General features: G+C 35.3%; 1 long non-coding RNA gene across 2 annotated transcripts; it reads right to left on the bottom strand.

Annotated features, from left to right (window-relative positions):
* Positions 1-45: 45 nt before the first annotated feature.
* On the bottom strand, positions 46-24,308 carry LOC128315579 (uncharacterized). 2 transcript variants are annotated; one of them, XR_008298467.1, is made up of 5 exons: positions 23,927-24,306; positions 17,716-17,853; positions 6,160-9,043; positions 4,836-4,897; positions 46-1,816 (listed from the first exon to the last, which is right to left on the bottom strand). It is a non-coding gene; the product is annotated as an uncharacterized LOC128315579 (long non-coding RNA). The 2 variants fall into 2 exon arrangements; XR_008298466.1 differs by having other exon boundaries at positions 4,836-9,043; positions 23,927-24,308.
* Between the last annotated feature and the right edge of the window lie 443 nt (positions 24,309-24,751).

The raw sequence follows: 24,751 nt of genomic DNA, 5'->3' as shown, positions 1-24,751 counted from the left end.
TGAACTGGGGGGGGGTGTATACATAATCATTCCTATTTTAATACCTGTATGCATGCATCCGTGATGTATGCATCATGTATATAAGGAAGCACTTAAAAACAGCTTCCCTAAAGCACTATTGTAAGTGCTATGCTGAGTTCTTTATAAATATTAATTCATATCATTAGAATAACCCTGTTTAAAATTACATATTATTATCTTTATTTTGTAGGTGAAGAGATTGGATTTCAGAGAAATTAAGTAATTTTTCCAAGATCACTTACAGAAAGTGATGGAGGATAGTTTGAATTCATATCTTCCTTAAATTTTGTGGGGTTTTTTGAGTATAGTTGACACATAACGTTACATTAGTTTCAAGTGAATAAAATAGTGATTCAACATCTCTATACATTATGCTATGCTCACCACAAGCACAGCTACCATCCGTTATTGTGCAACACTATTACAATACCATTGGCCCATATTCCTTATGTGTGCCTTTTATTCCTGTAATTTTATCACAAAACTGGAGACCTGTATCTCCCACTTTCCTTTACCCACTTGCCCATCCCTCCACCCACTTCCCTCTGGCAACCGCCAGTTTGTTCTCTGAATTTATAGGTCTGATTCTGCTTTTTGTTAGTTTGGTTACTCATTTGTTTTGTTCTTTAAATTCTACATATAAGTGAAATCATATGGCACTTGTCTTTCTCGGTCTGACTTATTTTACTTTGCATAATACCCTTTTGGTCTGTCCATGTTGCTGCAAATGGCAAGATCTCATCATTTTTTATGGCTGAGTAATATTGCATTGTGTATTTGTGCACACATACCCGCATGTATGTGTATACATATTACACACACACACACACACACACACACACACACACCACATCTTCCTCATCCATTTTATCTATCATGGACACTTAGGTTGGTTCCACATCTTGTCTATGGTAAATAATGCTGAAGTAAACATAGGGGTGCCCTATATCTTTATGAATTAGTGTTTATATTTTTTTGGTTAAAATATACAGTGGTGGAGTTATTGGAATTAGTGGATCATATGGCATTTCTATTTTTATCTTCTAATTTCAAAGTTCATGATCATAACCACTGCATTATTGTTATACTCATATTTTTTTGGTTTATAGGTCAATCTCTCATTATTGTGAACTTCCTAAGGGCAGGGATTTTTTCTGCTTCATTCATTACCATCTTCCTCAGTGCCTAAAATAGAGTCTGGATTACAGTATTGCTTAGTTAACATTGAAACATTATTGAATAAAGGATTGTATCCCTTTGGCTAGAAAAAAGATGACACTTAATGATTAAACTTTGGGAAATCCTAAAGTTTATTGCTGTATAAGACCAGAGGGATAGAATTTACCATACCAAAGTAAAATAACTACAATGTCTGCTATGACCCTTGAGAAAAAAATTTTGGATTTGATATTTGGCACCAATTTTCATTAGCTATATAACTTAAATATAATTCCTTGCCTCTCTTTCTTCATTTAAGAATTATGGTAATTTACAGCATATATGACATTTTTTATGTGTTACTGAAATGATTAAATAAGGTTACATATATTAGACAGTCATCATACTATCTGCTGAAAAGTGAGCAATCACTGATTATTAAATATTATTTTTACTATTATTACTTTCTTCTTCAATTTCATCCTCCTCCTCATCATCATCTTCATCACCATCATCATCAAGTCTCAAAGTGACTTATTTATATATATCCAGAGGGAAGCCATTTTCATGATCCGTTTTCAACTGTAAGATGGTTCTTAATAGCATCAATAAATCTCTTTCAATTGGATAAGTATGCCTGCGAAGAATATTTGGATTTATTTGCCCTAAATCAGAAACTCCCTAGAGACTGTCCTCATCAGAAGTCATTAAAATTCTATCTAATGAGGGTTTTGCCAGTAGCAACACAAAGAACTTAAAGGGTCCCTTTGATATCTAAACAGAATATTTTAAATTCTGAGTTAGTAGATGCAGGTAGCCAAAATAAATTACCCAATTTTTCCATTTCTGGAAAGGTAGAATTTAGGAATTCTGGAAAATAACAGTTGATTCCGAAGACTTAATTAAATTTTATTCCCACTCTGTAAGACTGATCTTAAATTCACCTCTGCTTTAGAAAACTGTTTTTATTCACTTTTCATCCACTGAAATGTTAATGCTTACACCTGACATTTGTAGCTATTTATCACAAAGAATATGACAGTATTATTTGTTGTTTAATGTGTATTAGACTTGTTTTTCTAAAAGTTTTTGATCATTACATATTCTCACGCTGACAGCATCTCCCAACCTTAAAACTCACAATATAATTAATTGTATACAGAGAGAGAGAGAGAGAGAGAGAGAGAGAGAACTTAGCAATTCTTTTAAAATACCAACCTTATATGACATAGTGAGAGCAAGTAATTTTATTTTGCCTTGGAGAAAAGTCTAAATTTCAAAGCATTAAGTCATTTATTCAAGGTGACTCATCTAGTAAGTGACCGCAGCTTTCAACTCAGGTAGGTCTTTATACTTCAAATCTAGTACCTTGGGTTTTTTTGTCCTACTGTAAATATTGGTGTTACATGTATGTATTCTTGTACTAGATTGGCAGATTTATGAAAGCAGGTACTTTTTCTTGATTTCTTTATACTTCTCAGAATGTTCAATGTATTTCTCGGAATATACATAGTGACTATAAAAAAAGGTATCCTTAAATGATAAGAAAGGAAGCTCAGAAGGGTGTACAGAAGCTGTATGTTGGAATGATCTAGTCCTCTCTCCTGTGAACACTTTCAGGTAATAGCTTTAGGCAACGCTGATATTCAGCTTCTTAGTTTATAAAACACTGGAAATGGCACACTCAAATTTCGATAACTTGGTCACAGTTTATTTAAAAACATAGTAATAATAAAAATGCAGTGGGGTTTAGGGGAACTGTAGGGAATAGTGTAAGAACCTGGGACTTTTCTCCATCCTCAGGTTCGAAGAACCTGGAAGGAGAGAAAGTCTGTAGAGCAGACTCCCCACCCAACTGGAGAAAACTATACAAGATGGAATCATGGGAATAAGGAATCTGACTCTACTCTCCTTCCTTTCTCTTGCCAATCTTTTGAATGGCAGAGCAGTCTATTTTTATGGTCCAGAGAGGCTAACCTAGAGGAACAGAGAAGGGGATGTGGAAGGGTGGAGACTAGAGTGGAGATACAACAAAGATACTGAACACATGATCTTTATGTATAGTTGTGAGAAATAATAAAATCACATACATAAATGTGCCTGGTAAACTGAAATGAATAAACATATTCTTTGTTATTTGAAGGCTTAATAAATAATCGTTAGTCAATTGGATCAGAGTGTAATTCTTTTTATAAAATATACAGATCTGTAACTTGTCCAACCAAAGAACAAAATCATAGTTCTATGACATTTTCCAGGAAAATATGGTGGTTTAAATGATTTTTTTAACTTTTTTTTTTTTATTTTTGAGACAGAGAGAGACAGAGTATGAATGGGGGAGGGTCAGAGAGAGGGAGACACAGAATCTGAAACAGGCTCCAGGCTCTGAGCTGTCAGCACAGAGCCCGATGCGGGGCTCAAACTCACGGGCCACGAGATCATGACCTGAGCCAAAGTCGGCCGCTTAACCTACTGAGCCACCCAGGCACCCCTACGGTGGTTTAGAATATCTCACCTATTTTTTTTTTAATTTCTGAGTAAATTAGACTTATAGTTAATTAAAAAAAAAAAAAACGATGACACAAAAACAAAAACTGCATTTGGGCTGCAAATGTCATCAGCTTTTTCTGTCTTCAAGTCCTCTGCACTTACTTTAATAATACTTAAGCTGAGCAAACTCATTCCTCTAAAACTCATAAATAAGAAACGTGGGGAGCCTGGGTGGCTCAGTGGTTAAGCCTCTGGCTCTCGGTTTTGGCTCAGGTCATGATCTCGCAACTCTTGAGTTCAAGCTCTGCATTGGGCTCTGTGCTGACAGTGTGGATCCTGCTTGGGATTCTCTATCTCCCTCTCTCTCTTCTCCTCCCCCACCCTCTGTCTCTCTCAAAATAAATAAACTTAAAAAATAAGAAAACTAAGTGAAATGACTCAGAATTTTACACTTAGAAGAACTTGAAGATGATTAAGTCCTCCATTTTCTAACTCCAAATGATGGAAGTAAAGCACAGAAACAGAAAGTAACTTGTCCAGGGTCATGGCATTCTCAGCTGGAATTGACTATGAAGGCTCTGACTTCCTGCATGGGTCTCTTTGCATTACTCTATCCTCATTCAGCTATTCCCACTGAAGAGGGCTGATTTATTTAGGCAACCTCTGATTTTTTTTTTTTTTTACAGAACTCTTTTTTTTCCCCAGTGTTTTTTATTTTCTGAACATTTATTATAACATATAGAATAGGAAAGTAGTGTGTCAACCCAATGACCTCAGAACTGGTTCAATTTATTTCACAGTATAGATAGGGGTTCTACTTTCTTCTGTACTCCCACAGTCTTTTCTAATATTGCATCCTTACACAAAGATGACCATTCCATAGAGATGAGGAGATGAGAATGCAGACCTTGCTAGAGCCTCTAAACAACTAAACATTATTTAACCAACTGATTATCAAGCATTTATCCACGTCTTTATGTGTTTATTCATTTAATAATAATTATTCAAATCCTGTTGAATCAGCAGGGATATGACAACGAATATAATAAAGTCTCTGACCTCAGATGGTTTATAGTCTGGTAGATAGGGCAAAAAGGAACACTGATAAAACCACAGAGATACATTTGATCTTTGGAGCAACGATTGGGTGTAATAAAAGTACTTACCATGCACCAATATCCGTTCTGAATAGTTCACATGTGTTGGCTCAAGTAATATTCACATATGTCTGAGAGATAGACAGATATGGTAGAGAGATATGATATATTACTTCATCATACACATAATACAAGAGAGACCCAAAAAAATACAGTAAATTTCTCAAGGTGGTTATAATTATCTGATGATGAAATCAAAGCTTAAAACTACACTGCCTGACTGAAAAATCCGTACTACTTCCTTGCAGTCAAAGTACTTTGTGTGTACTAATATGTCACTCATAAGATTCTACGATATATGGTAATCTGTGTGTATGTGCTATTTTTTTCTGCTAGATTTTCAGCCCCTCAGAGAAAGGAACCATTATTTCATATATCTGGGACTTACAGTATCCACCATCATATTTTGGAAATAATTACTTTAGAAACAAATTAAGAAGTAAATGACCACTTCTTTTTATAAACCCACAATTAAATATATGAATAATATCAAATGTACAGAATCAGCCAAACACACCGAGCAAAATTTGCAAATGCATTTTGTAATAGCAAAATGTAGGCTCTTATAGTAATGCAGGATGAGCTTAACACTCAAAGAATAATTCTGTTCTATTGTTAAATCAATAGGATGTCTAATTAGCTTAGCATAGATTTTTTTTTCTTTCTTTTTTCCTCCTCCAGAAACCCATTCAATTTTTAAAATATTCAAAATTCTTAAATGAAACAATTTTAATCATCTATCTGTAAGTTGGTAGCACTATAGGAAATTGACAGCCTAGCATCAGAGTTAAACACCCTTTTAATTCTTCTTGCTCGTAATTTGTATCATTAGCGTATCTTAGTCTGTCAAAGTAATCAAAGCCATCAGTGGGGGAGAAAATGTGACTTGTACGTACGGGTATCATGTATTTATTAATATGATTATTTAAATCATTTAGTTGGAGAGAGCTTATTTGTAATGAGTGCAGTTGCTGACCACGTATATATTAGCATCTCTCTACAATGGCAAAGGTCCCATCCACAAGTAAGCAAGCTGTGACTGGCATCGAGGATTGATAATACAGCTCTGAGTAATGTGTGCTCATGCACTCCGAGGGCACACATGTGTGGCCTTTGTGTAAGGCATAAGTAAACTAGTAAACTCAAATCAAAGGCATCTGGGATGGCATCTCTCATTTCATTATTCTCCAATTAGAATAATCTGAGACCTTGTGGGCACGTCATCTGGAATGAAAAACCAAGTTTCACACTGAGTATGCACACACGGTGCACCTTAATTGTTGACAAGAAATGCATCTCTCCTGTTCCGGAAGTTTCTTTCTCAGCCCATTACCTTCCAGGAGCTGCTGCGTCAGGTGGATGATGGCGAACTTCTACCTGCCCTACTCTTCCCGGCTTCTCACAGCATGTGTGTGATTTTATGCTGCACCTGCAAATCTTCCAATATGCCAAACTGAGTTTGGTCAGTGCCAACCACTAGAATTGTAAAAGCAATTTGAAGAAACTAACATTTGTTTTGGGTCTTTAGGATGGACTCCTTTTTCCTCTTTCTCTTGTCCACTGCCTGATTCCCAGCAAAAGAAAAACACACGTAAGCAGATATGTGCATGAGCTATACATATGAAAGTAGAGAGTCATATTCATAGATGAGAAACAGACACTTACCCCTTCAGAATTCCCTAGGAGGAAGAGCAGAACTTAATAGAATGCGGTGTTTTATTTTTAGTTTTGAGAAAGTATTCATTAAGGGTAAAACAGGAAAGACGATCAAAGCACATGAAAGAGAAACTGCATTCTTTGTACTTTCCTTGTTGTCTTGACTGAAATTTAGTCCTCTTCACCTCTTGCCCCACTGGATTCACTAACCTCCAGTTTTCTTCTCCCTATTGTGCTAAACTCAAAAAAGTGCCTAGAAACCAAAGAATAAGGCTGCCTGTGACTTATGTATGTTTGGAATAGGGAATTACCATACCTAAGCCTTCTCAGATACTTTTGAATTATTTTTACCCCCTCAAGGAAATGGAATCTTTTTTTTCCCTTGCTTGTTCCCCATCCCACCCCACTTTGTGGGTTTAAATGCTGTCTGAAATAGGCACTGTGAAAACATTGGGTGGCAGTCCCTCTCCCTTCCAGTCACCAACACTGGAATGGACTGTCATCACCAGTGCTCCAGCTATATAGCATTGCATTATTTCTGTGGGTTTGTCTTGCAGCCCTGAAACTCTAAATTCTGTCGAAGCCCCACAGTTCAGTAGAGACAGGGCAGTACAAAGCAGCAGAAATAACAGCTTTTCCTAAAAGCGTGTGTCACAAAGCAAAACCATGAGATTTCCTAGGTCAGCCAAAACATGAAAACTGGAAGTGAAAAATGTCCTGTTCAGTGATCCAGTCAATGGGATTAAATCAGAAAACTCCCAACAGTTGTTTTCAGTAATCTCACCCGTGATTTTCTGAGTACAGATGCATATCTTGTGATCCGGTCTCTTTTTCTGCTTTCCACATCTATTCTGTGTACTGTCATCATTTATATGAGTTTCCTGTAATGAAAGCATCTGTAAGCTCTAGCATCTGGAATCTTCTGTTTCTTTTTACTCTGCAAACGCCTCCTCCCCCACCCCATTCAAGACATGAATTTGTGTTATGGAGCTCCAAAGTATGCAGCGTACATTTGCCCCCTCGGACTCCACAGTGCCCCAGTGCAGGACTTACAAGTCAGCTCCTTTCTGAACTCCTGATCACTGCTGGATGGAAAATAAAGATTTTTTTCAATTTACTTTAAAGATTTAAAAATGTGACAATACAAGACTCTCAGAAAGTAATTAAATAGTCAATGTGTGACGGTATAAATACTATAAGAAAAAAAAATCCCATATGGTATATCTGATATAAGATATTTAACTAAAATAGCCCAAACCATTTAAAGATCCTGAGTTTCCATCAGGAAGAAGCAGGTGGTTTAACCAGATGTCATAAGACATTGTACCTAAATGGAAGTTATCCATATCTGTATCTTTATCTACATCTAGTCTTTTTTTTTATTGTTGATGCTATGCCACGAATATTCTAAAACTCAAAATAAGTAAACAAAGAAAAAAAGCAAATAAATACATTCCAAAAGGTAAAGGCAAATTTTCTCAGCAACAAATTAACCACGAAGTGTTCCATGTCCCTTGAAAGGACTTTTTCTTTATCATCAATGACCATAAAGAGTTAATAGGAATAATACTTCTTTAATGTTAATTATTGCAAAATTTAACAAAACAAATTATTAAGATATAGCCTCCAAAATCATGCATAATAGTCAGAAAAGGGTTGTAAGAATTTATCATTGAAGTAATTTTGTAAACAATAAGAATTTGTTAATAATTCCTTCTTTTAGCAAACTCTGCTTGAGTTTCTTATATGTGGTACATTTTGTTGTGGGTTCTGGAGATTCAGCAATGCACAAAATAGACGAAGCCATCCTTATAGGGCATATACCTCATATATCAAGCATCTGTCTCCAATTCTACATTAAAAGGTGAGGTAACCATTTCTTATACAACATTAAATTATCTAGTCCCTTATCTTAGTCTTTGGAGATGCTCAAATTTTGTTTTAAAAGTAAATTAATTACAAATGCCTTTGACGACGGGATGCTTGCTTGTAAAAAGCAGTATGCCTGCATGCACAATGATCAGCCAAAAGATTTTTTCAATGCCTACTTAATTATAAAGAAAAATTACATTAAAGTCTGTATTGTAATGTCAATTATAATGTCTAGCATTTTGATAACACATTTCTAGAGACATTACTACTTTGCTTACTCCTCTGCCTACAATTTAATTTGAATATTTATAATAATATACACAGAAATGGCAACATTTTACTTTTACCAGAAATTCAATATTGAAGTTTTTATATATAAAGTGGAAAATCTTGCCCATGTGACTCATACATTGTGCCTGTGACTTTAATGCCTTTAACAAGACAGCCTAATGGCCCATTATTGTTTTTAACATGCCACCTTAAAATAACCTTTCGGCAAATTTTCTGACATATTTTATCTTAGCCTCCATTTATTTCATTTATATTGACCCTGGTCCCTTTAAAATAGCTGGTTTTTGAGAAACATTGGAGTAAGCACAGCATTTCTGCAAAGACTTTCGGATTCTTCCAGTAATTCCACGTTGACGTTGCTTAGTTTTATGGGTAGCAATCTGCTCTTCTTTTGGAATCTGTCAGGATCAGAAAAATACACATTAATCATTTACTATAGGAGCCTGTACAGCTCCAAATGTCCCCTATTTCAAGATGACGATTGGACACTTATCAGGAATTACCCACATCCTTACAAGTGAGTAGTTGGCTATGCCGTGCTAGCTGTGGACTGCAGCACTGCATCAGATGGTGTTCCTAGAGACCCGAGCGTGGACCTCTACAGATTGTCATGCGAATACAGGGCCTGCCATCAAAATGTTCTTTGTTTACCGATGTGCCATAGCCATGGATGTACGATAGTGACTGTTTCACCTCCAGATTAAACCTGAACCCTGATGCAGCTCCAAAGGAGCGAGGCAGCTGTTGAAGGGCCCCTGGGTCAGGGGCAATGCCACCTGCAAAAGCCCTCATCAGACTGGAGTTGGGTCTAGTAGTGGAGGAGGCCAGGACGATCGTGGTTCTAAACTGGACAAGTAGTGTTGTGGAGATTCAGGGAGAGATTTAGTTAGTTTCTCCCTCAAATGCATGAAAACACCTCTTTGACTGTTTGACATTGTGTGAAGATGTGTGGTCCCAAGAAATCATTAAACAGAAGTCTTTTAGAATAATTTTCACCAACTGAATGTCTTTACATTTTTGTTATGTTTGAGATTCTTACCTTCTCTAACATTCTGGCCTCGGAACATAGCCTTTTAATTCCTCTTCCTGTCTGTAGCAGGTAGTGCTGTGGATCGAGGTGAGGGGGGGCAGGTGTGGGCAACCCCTCCATGTAACCCTTGGAAATGCAAAACTCAGAGTCGGCCATGCTAGGTGACTAGAATATTACTTTTCTAAAATATATGAGAACTGAATCACTCTTTTTTAGAATGTAAGCAGGCAAACCACAAAAGAAAGGCATATGTTACTTCTTACTTAATCCTAGACATTATGTCTCTGAAAATACATAATTTTTTATTTTTCATATTTTGACTCACGTTATCCCCAATATTACTAGGTCATTTATAGTGTAACTCCTACCCACATGTACACATATATTTTCAGTTTGAAAGAGAGAAAAAAGAGAGCTAATATATGTATTCACATCAATTCATTTCTTTCTCTTTTCATACTGTTTTCAAATCTATTTTATTCTATTCACTATTAAGAGATTAAAACTGGAAAGTAAAGATTTAACATTTAGTAAAAGATAAATTGCAGTATGAGTGGAAATCAACTGTTGAATTAAAATATTAAATAAAAAATCTCAAACACATGAATGTTTTTGCAATGCAAATTCAATATTTTTGTCAAATATACACATAGATAAAGTGTGAGAGGTAAAATGAAAAAAAAAAAGCTATGAAAGACATTAGAACTTGCATCTTTAAAAAGCCCTCTGGATAAACTTTACATAATCTTTCCAATAAAAATGACCAAAGTATAGTGTAAGTGTTAAATCCAGCGAGGGTATATGTAATTCCAATACACATTAGATCCTCAAAAATTTTGTTGAATAAATGAGTGGATGGATGAGTGAGCAAGCCAGTAAATCAATCAATCAATCAATCAATCAGGAAAATTTGTGTTGTCTGGATTTCATGAAAAATCAAATCTGGCCCTTGAATGAAAGAAATCTGAAAAATTGATACGAAGAGCAGAGTGCTATGTTAACATTCAACATGTGGAGCTGAGAGTATGGAAGTCATCTTAGCAACCGAGGTTAGAAAAAGAGGGAGCGTTTTTCAAAACTTACGTAAGTGAGGTATTCAAAGTGATTCTTAGGGAAGATTATTTTGGCAACGTAGGAATATAACTTAGCAGAAACTTTCTACCAAATAACTTGATAAAACATATTAAAACCCCTTTATTTGAAAGTTTAGTATTTTCCTGGCCATCCAAATTTAAAAATTTATCATGAAATAATTGAAGATATATAAAAGTATATAATTATTGGGGTGCCTGGCTGGCTCAGTTAGTAGAGCATGTGACTTTTGATCTCAGGGTTGTGAGGTCAAGGCTCATGCTGGGGGTAGAGTTTGCTTTCTTTAAAAAAAAAGAGCATATGATTATAGATATTGATTTTAGCATAGCTTTTAATGATAAATAGATGGAAAATGGAACAGACCAAATAGCTAAAACAGGCTTATAGGTTAAATAAATTCATCCATAAAATGTGTGGATGATTTCTGATGTGGAAAAAATGCCCAGAGCATACTTAGTTAGAGATTTTTTTATATAATAAGTTAGAGGTTTTATTATATAATCTGTATGTTAAAATACATATTTCTTTTTTTTCTGAATCTTTTTGTAATATGCAATATGACCTTTTAAGGCATTCCATGATTCCCTTGCTTTGAATCTGCATTTTTAAGATTGTCTCATCTATGTATATCTATCTATCCATCTAAATTTACCTATTAGTTCTACTTAAGAAGAATTTATCCCTAAGCACACATTTCTCTTTCCTGGTTGGCAATGCTGCTTTTTTGCCTTGGCTATGATTACCTATCCATTACGATTTATATGTCAAGGTCCTGTTAAAGCCATCCTTAATCTTCCAGGCCAAACATAACTTCTCAAAACTTCCAAGGCAATTTGCCTATAGGAGAATCCTGATGTCTGCCTCAGTAACACACAGATTTGATTCTCACTACCCTTCCTTATTAGCTCTGGTCTGAAGGAACTAAATTTTGCTATCTGAACCCCAAGCTCTTCATCCTGAAAATGGAGCCATTAAGTGTGAATTCATAGGATTGTTGTATATATAACATATATACAACACCTAGAATAGTGTGCCTAACTCAGGTGAAGGGCTCTAGACATGTGAGTTCTTCCTCTAGGCTGCTTATATGATGTTTCCTGAACTACACTGAATACTTTTTTAAGCGTAAATAAATTGTAATCCTTTTATCCCTGGTGATATGATAGAACACTGTGTATCTAGTAGTTGTTTGACAAATATATGTTGACAGTGTGAATTTAATTCACCGTAATGGAAATTTGAAATGGCTTTTTAAAGTATCTTTTTGGGAGACATGCATAAAATGGAAGTATTTCCAAGAATATACACCCTTTTCTCTTTCCAAATGTCTTTATTTGTCCAATATCATGGCAAAACTTTGCTAATGCAATGGGAAACACAAAGCAATAGCCTTGGTGAAGTGTACATTGATGATTTTCTAGTTAGTCACCTACTCATTTGGTCAGACAATGGTGAGAACCACAGAAGAGGCAGAGACAAAGCTCAGAAAATATGACAGAGCTCAGCAAAAGAAGTTATGGAGTTTGTCAAAATTATAAAAACAGCTTACTTTTTAAGAAATGTGAGTCCTTAAAAGAGACTTCTTTTTCTTATTAATGAAATATGTTGGCTTTGTTAAATTTGCAAAAAATTGCCTTCTTGATCAAGGTGGTTATTATTGGGGAAATTACTATTACTATGGGGTTTTTTTTTTTTTTGGTTCAGTTGTTTCCTTTAAGAGAAATAAGCAGTCAAGTGAGAAAAAAAATCCCTGAGAGAAAGAACCAAGATTTTGCTATTAAAATTTATTTTTTAGATTAAGAATCATTACAATGGAATACTATGATCACCTCAAAGTAAATGCTAGTTACATTTTTTAGGCATTTAGTTGGCATAGTCACAGACATTTACCTGGAGAGAATAGAACACGTTTTGTTGGAATAGATATAACCATATTTGAAAAAAATTGCAAAAAAAATTTGCTCAAGTTATTTGCAAAATGCACTAGAAGCTAAATTGGAAAATATTTGCAAGGCCTGGCTTCCACATTTAATCAGGTGGTATCTACTGGGCTCTCAGCTAACAGACTATAAATGAATTCTGTAACATTATTAGTAATTGTAGCATCACCTTTCACAAAACAAGCTAAAAATAATAGCAGTGTGTAAATCTCATTGCCATAAGGCCCCCACTGCGGAGGCATCTATTTTGCATCATATCCTCACCAAAAGGAAAAAAAAAACAGATTAATAGAACTGTCACTGAGTCATCGACACTTCTTAACTCTGTTCCCTTCCAACAGATACAGCACCTGCTGTTGTTTCTGGTTTTCACTCTTGCTTGCCACGAGAGTGATGGTATTTACTAGCAATCGTAGCAACCGAGCAGGTTCTGACTCAGTGTCACTGAGGCCAATGTATCCTGCACCCTGTAAGTGAGGAGACCTGCCAACAACATGTTCTCAATTCACAATGGAGGGATTATGAAACTGAAACACAAACACAGAAGCTGTGTAGGAAGGGAGGAAGAAGAGATGAGAAATAGGAGAAAGTGGCAGATGTAAAGTTTTTGTGTTTGTTTTTCCTTAATGGTTCTAGGTTTTGATAAACGACTAATGAACAGAGTGTTTTAGTCATGCTTTATAAAAGACCCATCTCTGGCTAGAAAGTGAAGAGATACTACTTTGAATTTCGGAATAGGAAGCTGTCATTATTTTCCAGGTATTTTTCTTTTTCTTTTTACCTCCCCTCCGTCCTTCCTACTTTCCTTCCTCTCCTTCCATCCTTCCTCTTTCAAAGTATATAATCACTGGAACAACTTTTAGCTAAATATTTTTGAAAGGAAGAGAATGTTTCTGAGTGTGTGTGTGCGCGTATGTAGGGGCACAAATAAAGTAACATTTTCTGAACTGTGTCCCTGTTGTTTTTAAATCCTTCCCCTGAATTTTTTTATTTTGCCAGAAATGTATTTGTTTTTCTTTAATTAGATAAAATAATTTTAATTCTCAAAACTTGTGTGAGGACATCTACTTATAATATTTTTTCATGTCTTAATACTTGAGATTTAATTTAAATGTTCTTATATGTAACCAGAAAAAATGAAAATGATGACTACATTGACTGTTTCTTGAACTAATTAAAATAACTTGTGTTCACTGGAAACAGCACAAATTAGTCTTTTGACAATGGGAGAAAAAATTGGTTCGCCCTGATTTTACTAAAGCAAAATCTTGTTACAACATACCATTTGTAAAATAACAGCACAATCTCAATTTCTAATATAAATACTGGCAAGAATTGTTTTGTTTCTTGGGTCTGGATTACATAAATCTAAATTATAAAATGATTTGATGCATAAAATATTTAGCAAGGTATTGTGCTTTAGAAAGAAATCATTTAAAGTAGCGCTGCTATTTTCAAAGAATCTTGCAGTCTACAATATATCAAGGATGTGAAAATGACTTTATATGTTAGAAAATTGGCCTTTAACAAGAAAAAATATTAGACAATTTTAAGTGCAAAGCTATTAACTGGCTGATTTCTGATCCCTGACACAGGATGTCATCCTCAACCCAGTGGCTGGCTGCTCAGCCTCCTGTGGGAACCACAGGCTTCAGAAGATTTCTCTTTACAAATAACAATCAGTTCAGATGGAGGAGACACAAGGAGAGCCAGTTAAATCTTTCACATCATTACCAGCCTCATTGTTTTGCAAATCAGTAGCATAAAGTAGAACACGTGCATGAATCCTCTTACAGGCTCCTGAATGCTAGGGATTTCAAAGATGTGAATCCTGTTGATTAACAGTAAATGAGTAAGCCACATGATAAATCATTACCTTTATCAGCTAGGTAGCTAGTTTAAATTAAAGATTATAGGTTATCATTTGAATTCATCAAGCCTTGTCCATCTGAAATGATGAGGCTTTCCCCTATTCATATGTCAGTCCGTCATTATTGTGAAGTCTGCCACATTTGATCACTAGCTCACTTGAATAGCTCAAAACAGCATTTCGAAAGTATCCTATCTATAGTGGAGATATGTAGAGTAACCCAAAACACTGTCTGCTTTAGCATGCTAACCCCTCTCTTGGCAAGAAATTCTTCTCAGGAGACACCACAATTTCTGAAACGATCAGGTCCCAAAGCTGAGTGCTGCAACAATGGGATAAAAAGTGATTTATCTGTATTTTAACTGGCTGTCCCCCCCCCCCCCCGCCGCCACACACTTCGTAATTTGCTTTTACAAATGCAATTATTCACTTTCTTCAGTAGGTGACTAAGTTGATCATACTGCACTTATAGCTATTTAATATTCATTTTCTTGTAATGCTTTCTCAGTACTATTTTCCACAAATGTCAAAATCCTAGGTTGTTTATTTGAATCCTGCGTTACTGCTCTAACAATGAGAAGCTCTAATTATAGAGTGCAGTGAACTAGGCAGCAGAAACAGAGCTTGCATCCCAAATATTACCGCTAATATCGAGACATATGATGAATGCTAGTAACTTCTTTAAAAGACATTCCCTACTTTCTTGTGTGTGGATACAGACTCTTGTCTTACTCTTAGAGGGGTTGCCGCAAGCTCTGGAGTTAGAAACTCTGTAACCTTGTTTGTACTCTCTATTCAAATTGAACTTCATCTCTGCAAGCAGAGAACTTACCTGAAGCGTATTGCTCTGCAGTGGTGACATAACACTTTCTCACTCAACTAAAATAGCAGCAGAGAAAACAGACTTGGCATCGACCCTCACCCTCAATCATTCATGTGGGTGGTACGATGCCACTTCACTTCAAGCACTTGTTTGTTACACACATCTAAACAATATTAGTTATAGGGAGCACAGGAGGAAAAAAAAATTCCCCTCCTACTCCCCATCTGTTGTGGAAAACACACAGGTTTTTCCACCACAGGTTTAGAACAACCTCATGTCCTTGGAGCACAGATTCAGACTGCGTTGTAATAACAGTGTGATCCTCCCTCCCACTCCTCAACCCACAAAACTATTTTTAAGGCTTCACTCTGAGAATAGCCTTCACCATGATGCCGTTGGAACATAAGCTACCGGGTTAAGCAGCAATGACATGAGACTAGGTTGGAATACCTGCACTATTCTCTCAAAAGGTAAATGGTACCAAACTACTTTTTTTTTTTTTTGAGAGAGAGAGAGAGAGAGAGAGAAAGAGAGCATGCATGTGCCTGCAAACAGAGGAGGGCCAGAAGAACAGGTAGAGAGAACCCAAAGCAGACTTGATGCTCAGCGAGGAGCCTGGTGTGGGGCTCGATCGCACTGTACTCTGGGATCATGACCTGAGCCAAAATCAAGAGTCAGACACTCAACTGACAGAGCCACCTGGATGACTCACTATAAAACTACTCTTTATTAAGGCAAAGCCTAATTTTATTATTTTTTAACTTTACACATTTAATGTTTTCACTAAATATTTGATGATTTTTTATTAAAAAATTAAATGCAATTTCTACATCAGTTGTTAACTTAATGCCTCATCTGCGGACTCAGTGATCAGAAAATACGCATGAGGGATCAAAATGACTTAAAAGATAGACCTAAGGAAGAACGTTGAAGAAACAGCTGATTCAGCAATAAAGTTGAATTAGAACTCAGAATACCGCTCTCTCACCTGACTAGCACAAGTGATTTAAACAAAGTGTGACATGTAAGACAAATTAGACGTGGGCATCAGATTATACAGCCATGGATCCAAAGGCCTCGGTGCTATTCTTGGCTTAATCACAAGTAATTTGTAGACTCTCCTACATTATTTTTAACCATTTCTCCATATTAAAATAGACTCGACATTAATTGAACTGCCACTCTTTTAATTAAATAAAAGTACATTTATTAGCAATTGACTATGGAAAGCAGAAGAACAAGATGGAAATAGTCCTTATAGATCCTACTACTTTTTTTGCTTTAATACACTTTTAGTATCACTCAGGAATTTTTAAAAAATGATAATACCTGAAATAAAACAAGAGAACCTAACTTATTTTTTGTTACTTTTTTTTAACGTTTATTTACTTTTGAGACAGAGCATGAACAGGGGAGGGTCAGAGAGAGAGGGAGACACAGAATCTGAAACAGGCTCCAGGCTCCAAGCTGTCAGCACAGAGCCCAACGCGGGGCTCAAACTCACAGACCGCGAGATCAGGACCTGAGCCGAAGTCCGACAGTTAACTGAGCCACCCGGGCTCCCCAGAATCTAACTTATAATAGCTAGTAACATCTGTGTAGCTCAGTCGATTGAGACTCCCAACTCTTGATCTCAGCTGAGGTCATGATTTTAAGGCTCATGAGCTCGAACTCCAACTCAGGTCCTGTGCTGACAGCATGGAACCTGCTTGGGAGTTTCTCTCTCTCTCTCTCTCTCTCTCTCTCTCTCTCTGTCTGTCTCTGTCTCTCTCTCTCTCTCTCTCTCTGCCCCTCCTCTATTCACTGTCTCTCTGTCTTACAAAATAAGTAAACATTAAAAAAATAATTTTACCTCAAAATTTAGTTAATAAAATTTTTAGATAGTCAATAAGTGACAAGATTCTACATATAACAATTAATTTTTTTAATGAAACTTAAAATTAATTGCTAAAGACACCATAAACAAGAACAAATACATAGCTGATTTCCCCGGAGACAAGACTCCAGAAGAATGGAGACTTGATTCTGTTGCATACGTTACCAGATGATTTAAATATTCCGTGGAAACAAAGCACACTTCATTTTTCCATAGGTTAACCTAGTAGTGACATTTTAAGTTCTGAAGAGAGAATGAGAATAATAATTATTTTTTTCAAGATGGCTCTTATCTGAAAAACTAACTCTTCATAGTTAAACTTTTTGCCCTGGCTTAAGCTTCTTAAATCTTATCTTTGGATAACTAACTTTTCACAAATAAGTCTTCATAATTCATTTCTCATAGCCAGCCCTTTTTTCCTGGAAGATATGGTCATTACCTTTAATTTAGTCCGCTAACATCCCTCCATTGCTTGGTACCTCCACATAACGTTCACTGGTGAACGCTGCTCACCGGTGGGTGCTCTCCTTCCGCCACTCAAAAATCCGGGTTGAATCCTCTCTTTGTAGCTGGGTCTCTAAAGAAGATTTGAATTCTTACCTCAAAGGTCTCTCCAAATACTGTTAATTACAAGGAGATAGATACTGAACACTTACCAAAGGAGACCAACTCAATTAAATAAAAATAGGTTTATATTAATATAGTAATCAATGATATATAGCAGAAGAACCTAAGAAGATTTTTTTGTATTTATAAAAAACCTAAATTTATTTGAAATAAAGAAAAGTATTAGTCGTGGAAAATTAAATGGAGAAATAAATTGAGATCAATATGAATTAAAGTAGCAGACTTGATATAAAAGTTTTAAGAATTGAGCGATAAGAAAATAATGAAATTTTCAATAACAAGCTCTCTTTTATCCAAAGTTAGAATGGGGCTAACTTATATCTCAATGACATCCGTCTCTTTTTTCTTTTACCATATCAATGAGAAATATGGGCCAATACTCAGTAATACTTTGAATACTTAGAAACCCTAGTGATTTATTTGAGTTTACACTATATAAACTTACGTACTCCCAAAGAACTTGTAATGCCAATGGCATTTATCAGTTATTGTTTGTAAAGGATATGAATAATAATAGCCCATCTGCTATATTCCCTGTGCAGCAGAGGAACCATACAAATTAATGTCGGCCTGGATGTAATCCATTTAGGATGACTCATGAGAGCCATAAAAATGAGATATCTCTCTTTTAAAGAAATTCCCTAGCTAGTATTTGTCCACTAGTTATTTTTCCTGCTTCTTTTTGTAAAGTCCATTTTAAAGTCCTTTAACTCTGTCAAGTACTTTATGACTATCTGGGAAAAATACCCAGCAACATCGACAGGACCACCACCATCAACAATGATGTTAAATTTATATTTATTTATTAATATATTTTATTTTTCTTTAGAGAGAGAAGGAGAGCACAAGTGAGGGAGAGAGAATCTTAAACAGGCTCCATGCTCAGCAGAGTCCAATCCAGGGCTTGATCTCATGACCCTGGCTGGCATCATGACATAAGCTGAAATCAGGAGTCGGATGTTCAACTGACTGAGCCACCCAGGCGTCCCCAAACTTATATTTATAAAGACCTAAGCTTATGCTGTGATATTTATGGGAGAGAGAGAAAAAAGAGAGTATATGCAGGTGTATCAATATCACAATATAAGAAAAATGAAAACATTTATTAAGGGTTTACCAATGACTTTTAAAATATTATCTCCTATTGATTTTCACAGTGTCTCTTTGAAGCAAACACACAAATTAACCTCACTTTACAACTGGGGAAACAGAACCTTAGAAAGCATACAGCATCATCTTGAGGCCACACATTGAGAACATGACAGAGCCAGTACTGAAATGCCAGTCTATTTTCTGACATATGTATGCTCTTACTTACTATGAAAAATAGTCTTTGTTCATGGGCTGGTGGAAAGCAAACCTAGATAATAAAGTGGTGTGGAATGACAACATTTTATGACTAAATAAATTCTATTTATTATGAAAATCATCTCTATGTAATACTTTTTAATATTGGTAAACCATATAAACCAGGTACAATTTATGTCAGTTCTCATTCATAAGCCAATAGAATTTTCCCTCCAATTATTTTCTGAGGAGAGTAGCAAACGAGCTCTATTTAGTTGTATCTTTACATTTTCTGGTACATGACAAAATGGAAGATTGGTAATAGCTCAGAAATAATAAGAAAAAATAATACATGGACAGCTCATGAGTGGGAGCTATCCCAAGTCTTACAAAAATTAGAACATATACAGTTTTGGGGAACACTTTCTATTAAACACTCTGGCTTTTTCTTCCATTATATTTTTTTCATCCTGTCCCATCCTCCCTTTTTTTTGCCAAGTTGATCTATTCTTTTCCATGTTTCATCACAATCTCCTTTCTTTAACTTATGTACTACTAATGTAATCACAATGTAAATAGTTGACGCAGAGAAGAAAAGATTATACTATGGAATTTTTTATTCCAAAATATAAGATCTATTGTTTGAGTGACTTTCTTTCGGACAATAAGGGATCTCTCTTGTGCTTCCTTATTAGATAGAAGGGTGGTACAGTAGAAAGCAAAGACTAAAGGGTCACACACATTGGGATTTAAATTTTAACTCAGGCTACCTACTAGGTATAAACATTTGATCAAGGAGTTTTTGTGTTCTCATTTTATCTGTGCATTGAGCTAATAATACTTATGTTTATTTTTTAATAAGTTAAAGATCATTTATATATTTAAAAAATGTATTCGGTGCTGGGGCACCTGGGTACCTCAGTTGGTTAAGCGTCCGACACATGCTTTTGGCTCAGGTCATGACCTCGGGTCATGGCTCAGGTTTGTGAGCTCGATCTCTGCATTGGACTCTGTGGTGAAAGCACAGAGCTTACTTGGGATTCTCTCTCTCCCTCTCTCTCTCTGCCCTTCCCCTGCTCTCTTTCTCTCTCTGTCTCTGTCTCTGTCTCTCTCTTTATGTATGTATGTGTATATATATATATATATATATATATATATATATATATTTTAATGTATTGGGTGCTTATCATGAGACTAGTAGTTTTTCAGGTTCTTGGGTATACCATGAACAAAATAGATAATTATTTCACTACTTTTATAATTCACATTTTAAAGAAGAGAGACAAAGTGAGTAATTAACATAATAAATAAATTATTCTTATGTTAAAAAGTGATTTGGAAAAAGAAAAAGTAGTTGCATTTTCTACTCTTAATCCGATTCTTTAAGCATAGTATGGACAAACCTGAATTTTTATCTCTTTAGGCAAAGCTTACACAATTTTTTAGGAACCTGAGGGGTCATACCCAAGTAAGAATCTACAGTTTTCAACATAGAAAGTTGTTATGGTTCCTTCCTTATATTAGTGTACAAGACCTACAAGCACAAATGGGATTAGCTGTAAAATCCTATCTCTACTCAATCACTCATGAATCCATTGGTTATGGCACCCAGATATTAGAATCATTGACGAATACAATGCTCGTGGTTTCGGAAACTAAAGAGTTTACATCATCCAGTACTCTTATTGGAAATTTGGAATTCTCATAAAAAGAGGGAATCAAATGTATGTGTGACTTTAATCTTAAAATAATTTAAAAATTGATCTCACATAAATGTGTCAACCAGCAATGTCCATCCAATATTTAGCATGTACGAGGAACTGAAGTATTTAATTAAAGCATGGCAAATACTCATGATTTAATATTAAAAGAAAATTTGATTTTCAGCTAAGGATTCTCTAAGACCATTTATAGTTCTCAATAATACAGTACACAAAGCAATTTTTGTGATTTTGTTACCTATAATGTTGGGATATATTAAAGCTAGGAGCTGTGAGAGGTGAAAAAGCCAAGGTATTATTGAGATGAATCAGTGAAAATTGAAGATCTAAAAAAGTAACTTAAATGTTCAATCAAATACTTTACCCAAAGGACAGAAATATCTATCATGTTACAAATGAGAAAAAAAATGTCATGTTGAATCAGGAAGAAAAGAACTTTTTTTTTTTTAAGGAGAACCTTTAACTGTTTCATACCATTCTATCTCTTCAGTCTTAGTAGAACACTGAGGATAAAACTTGCTGCATGAAGAAACTAAGGTGACTATACAAGTAAGCAGCAATAAATTCGTGTCCGCTGATTATCTCTACAGAATTTTTTCATGTAGACTTTCTATTCTGACATACCTTCTGTATATGTCACTATTGTATTCTACTATTTTTCAGCATCTTGCATTAAGTAAGGGACTCTCATGAGAGGTATTGGTTATTCGATATGCCATTTAGGTCTTAATTTGTTTTGGGAAAAAATCACTATGAACTACTGGTATAAATCCCACTTGATTTTGAAAAAAGTCACATTATTACGTTACATAATGCCTTATATATACAGCCAAGTTATTACAAAAATATAGCTGGGAAATTTGAATTCTTTTTTCCTTTAAAAAAAATTTTAATGTCTATTTATTTTGAGACAGAGAAAGTATGAACTGGGGAAGGTCAGAGAGAGAGGGAGAGAGAAAATCCCAAAAAGACTCCACGCTGTCAGTGCAGAGCCTGACGCAGAGCTTGAACTCAAAAATCATGAGATCATGACCTGAGCCGAAATCAAGAGTCCAATGGTTAACCGACTGAGCCCCCTAAGCATCCCTGAATTCTGTTTTCTAACTAAAATAAAGAGTTTTATTGTGTTTCTGATGTAACATTAGGCTTTGTTTTACTTTGTTATGTTTTCTTTATTTTACATGTTTAAGTGTCATGAACTTCACCTGACAAACTAAAGAATTTTTAAAAATTTAAAATCTCATTTACTTTTACTTTTAATACATATAAAAGTCATATATTATCACCTGTGTTTACAGGAAGCTGCTACTCATAAATTAACGGATTTACTCCATATGCCTGAGTTAGTATATAAAATTAAAGAAATTTAAATTCTAGGGGCCTTGAGATTTCTACTTTATAAACTTTCTAATTGTCATACATCTGATAGAAGAATGTCTGTAGAGTAAAATTATGTAGTCCATTGATAATGACTTCAACTTCATTTTTAGGCAAGCTCTTCAAGAAAGATAGTTAACCTTTTATATTTCCTTTAAAAAAATCTTGGAAAGAAATAGGCTGGTATTCTTCATTCTCTGACCCAAAGCCATCACGGGCTCCATTAAGAGCCTCTTGTCCTACAGAAGCAGAAATACAATCAATGTAGGTTACTGATCATTTTCCCAAAAGATGAAAAGGGTAGCTGAGAGTTAGGAAACACAATTAAACTGCTAAAATAAAACTTTCTTGACTGTGATATACAGTATGTGTCTGGCATGAAGGCAAAAATGGATAAAATGAACATTTTATATGTATTAGAAATTTAGTGCATTTAGTTAGCTTTTATTTGACTTAAATGATTGCTCTTTTGCTCAACGTGCTATTTTTCTTTGGACTGATTTCAATTTGAGAATGCTATTTTCATGTATTCCTCTTTATAATATCTGAAAACCAAATCACTTTTATTTTTTAAAATCTAAACTAAAATTGATTCATCATTGAGTTTTGTACAATTGATCCACATGAGGCACCGTTCTTGGTTCTAGGAACACAACTGTGAAGCAGACTGACATTCCTTGTTGCCGAGAAACTTGTGGTTTAGTGGTAGGTACAGACAGGGAAGCAATTGAGTACAACGTAGGATAAGGGTTGTGAATAGAAATATAGGAGCTCAGTAGATGCGGGAGCTCGAGGGATCTACTAATCTGGACTTGGAACATTTCAGCATGTTTTTCAACATCAAAGGTGGAGTCTGACAGGTGAGGCAAAGTTAGTCAGATAATGGGGAAAGGAGAAAAAATAAACAGGGCAAAGAGAATAGAGGAAGCCAAAGAACTTGATGACTAGTGAGGTATGGGGAGTGAGAGAGAGAAGTGAGTCAAGCTACTGAGAAAAGAGCAGAGCCATTCAGCATAAAAAGAAGGAGGAGAAGAGAACAAAGTTAGGGGCAGATATATTGACTTTAGTTTTGGACTCACTTAGCTTTTGGTGAACATGGGATGATCAGTAGTAACGTGTGTGTGTGTGTGTGTAAAGAAAAAACGTGTGTACAAACATATTTTTTAGTTTTTGTTTCTAAGAAGCATATATTTTCACATTTTAATTTTCAAAAATCCAAATACATAGCACAAGCAAAAGTGTCTTGGAATTATAATTGCCAATGGGCTTTCTTTCTTGCTCGTACGTAAAGTATTGGTGCATATTACAGTGAATAGTATCTCAAATTGAATGAAATATGATATGCCATAGACTTCAGTCTCATCCTGCAATATTTAACTTGAACCTAAATCATTCATAGCCAACTTCCAGCCATTATATATCATTTTTGATATCTTTAGTGAACTTCAAACTCTCTTCACCCTGAAACCAATTCCAAATCCAGGCAGCACAGCACTTTCTAAGTCATGATTAGAATCCCAAAACAGGTATGCTCCCATCATGCTGTTTAAAAGAGTGATTTAGAGCCATATTATCACTTTACTATTCTCTATCTCTCAATCCCCACAATGTATCTGGGAAACAAAAGAACATTCTTACCTGAGAAGTTGTCCAGGTACCTTCCCGTGAATACAACATATCTTACAGGCAGAGCCAGGAGAAGAATATGCCTCCCCGACCGCCTTTGCGCCTGTCAGCAGTATTCAGAGACTGTGTGCACACTTATGTCAAACCTGCTGGGATTCCAGGTGACCCAGTCCTAGATTTCCCTCCTATCACCTCTTTTCCATTTATTTTTTACAAGAACCATGCAGTAACTCTAAGTAATTTTTAAAATGACCTTCTCATCTAGTAACTCTGTGAGACCTCATGCTAATTAAGGGCTTAAGGGTGATAAACTAACATAAAATATATCTCAGACTTAGTCTCTCGTGAGATTCCAGAGAATGTGCTTAGTTGAAGATTAAAGCTTCGCCTGGAATGTTATGCTTGATTTTTTTGTGAGTCTTCTTGTGGTAATCAGAATGAGTGATGTTGTTTTGAATGAACAAAAGGTTACTTAATAACTAAGTTAAGTAATCTTCAGTTTTAACTTACTGTTTACTTATTTTTAATTTTATTATTTTTTTCTTTTTTTAAGTTGTTAATTTTAATTCCACTGTAATTAACATACAATTTTAACTTATTTTAAACTATAAGCTAAATAAAGTGTGTGTGTGTTTGTGTGTGTGTGTGTGTGTACACGTTACTAGAGATACAAATAATGAAAAGATGCAAGGCACATTTCCTTTTATCAAGTGGTAGACACACATGTAAATATTCTCTTTCAATAGAGTGAAAGAGAGCAGAAAAACAGTGAGAACAAAGGAACAAAAGATTTAATCTGGAGGTGAGAGGGCTTGAAAGAAGAAGGTGTAGTTGAGA

Source organism: Acinonyx jubatus, chromosome B2 (genome assembly GCF_027475565.1).
Source record: "Acinonyx jubatus isolate Ajub_Pintada_27869175 chromosome B2, VMU_Ajub_asm_v1.0, whole genome shotgun sequence".
NCBI classification, from domain to species: domain Eukaryota; kingdom Metazoa; phylum Chordata; class Mammalia; order Carnivora; family Felidae; genus Acinonyx; species Acinonyx jubatus.
This window is presented reverse-complemented; position numbering and strand designations above follow the sequence as displayed.